We start from the raw sequence: 1847 nt of genomic DNA on the forward strand, positions 1-1847 counted from the left end.
GGTATTTGATCCCAGATAATGGTCAAAGCAATATTCGTCGTTTTCTGATAATAATATTAATAATTAAATTTTATTAGGGATGGACACATTTTTCATAATCGAAACCTTCTATTCGATTAAAATAATCGTTTCTCGCAACGTCATTTATTTCACACGTTTCACCTACTGCGTTACAGTTTACACTATTACATACACGCATTATCGTACGACCAAATGAAATTTGCAAATAGATCGGACCAGGCATGTTTCTTCCCAGCTGATGGAAATAAATAAAGATTAATTTCACCCCGCGAAAATTAATCTCGAGAGAAACTTCGTAACGGTCGCGTACTTCGCCTCTATAAAAATATTGTATTTTGTAACAACAATCGAACGACGCGAGACATTACAATAATAATAACCAATAGTACTGTAAGAACAAGTAAAGCATACGAATTCTAAAGCTGATAGATGTAGCTGATTGAACAACTGATTGACGTCGTTGTTCAATGCTGTAGTAAGTGGTTGATGTTACCGTGAGTTGTTCACGATTTCTTTTCCAGGTTCGTTCGTTTATTTGTGTAATTATGCGCCATGTATGTATAAACAATGTATTACCACGGTTAATGTTTGTTAGTTACGTCTCGTGCAAGCGGACACCGATATTCCCGAGAATCGTGTCGGAGAATCTGCGATTCTTTAGCAAAAATCGAACGGAACGACGTTGCAAGTGAACGTTCGACGACGATCGTTAATTTGCAACCTCGCGAAATCGTAAAATTATCGATACTTTGACGTGGATCAGGCCTTGTATAAACTCGACTCGACTCGGCTCGGCTCGACTCGACGAATCTCTAATTCTTCGACGTCCGCAGGCATATTCCTAGCTAAAAGTCGTAGTTTGGACGCAATCGAAGGTACGATGCCTTGTGTCGCGTTGGATTGTAAATATTACCTATACATTCGTAGGACGAAGTATATCGGTTCCGTAAATACTGCCATTAGTAAGCGTCGCGTTAGCGCGAGAGACGTTTTTGTATCGTTGTATTGGTAAGCTCCGTAATTGTTCGTTAACCGTTAACCAAATAATAAAGAAACGATTCGGCGCGCACGGCTGAAGCGTTCCGCTTATCATTTTTATTTCGGCGTCGAGTCGATCTTCTAACCCCGGAAATTGACCGAAGAGAAACGAAAATGGACAACGCGCGAATCGACGAATGAAAGACGCTTCGGAAACGAAGGGTTGACGGATAAATTGTCGATTGATCGGAGATCGATTTCGGGACACGTAGTATTTTGGAGACTCGTAAACGTATTCGCTACCTGATCGAAAAGTCGTCCAGTAAACGCTGAAGCGTATGCTCGAAGTTAGAAACGGGAGCTGCATCGTTAACCTCGGACTTCGGGCGAATTTTGTCAAAGTCTGAATTCTACCTTAGAGGAACGAAAACGGATAAGAAATTTACTTTGCACTAGATCGATAGGGAAGAACGCACACATTTTCTATGATAGGGTTAGTTACTAACTAACGCGTTAACGTGAATTATCGGCTACCATGTTGAAGCAGCTGTTGAATCGTTTACGCGATTCCGCATCGAGCGATTTTAAAGTCTCGCTTTAACAATAGTAGATTATTCGATAGTCGGCTATTGTTACTTTGATATTTTAACCGTTGTTAATCTGTCGCAGACATTTAATTGTTGTTGTCGGTGAGGTGAGACGATCGAGGTGTTCGTCCAGTGCTAAACGGAAAAGTTAATGAATTAATGATTCTTGGACGAGAAAACGAGTTCGCGATACCTAGTTACAAATTAGTCGAATAGAGAGAGAGAGAGAGAGAGAGAGAGAGAGAGAGAGAGAGAGAGAGA

Source organism: Hylaeus anthracinus, unplaced genomic scaffold (genome assembly GCF_026225885.1).
Source record: "Hylaeus anthracinus isolate JK02 unplaced genomic scaffold, UHH_iyHylAnth1.0_haploid 0, whole genome shotgun sequence".
NCBI classification, from domain to species: domain Eukaryota; kingdom Metazoa; phylum Arthropoda; class Insecta; order Hymenoptera; family Colletidae; genus Hylaeus; species Hylaeus anthracinus.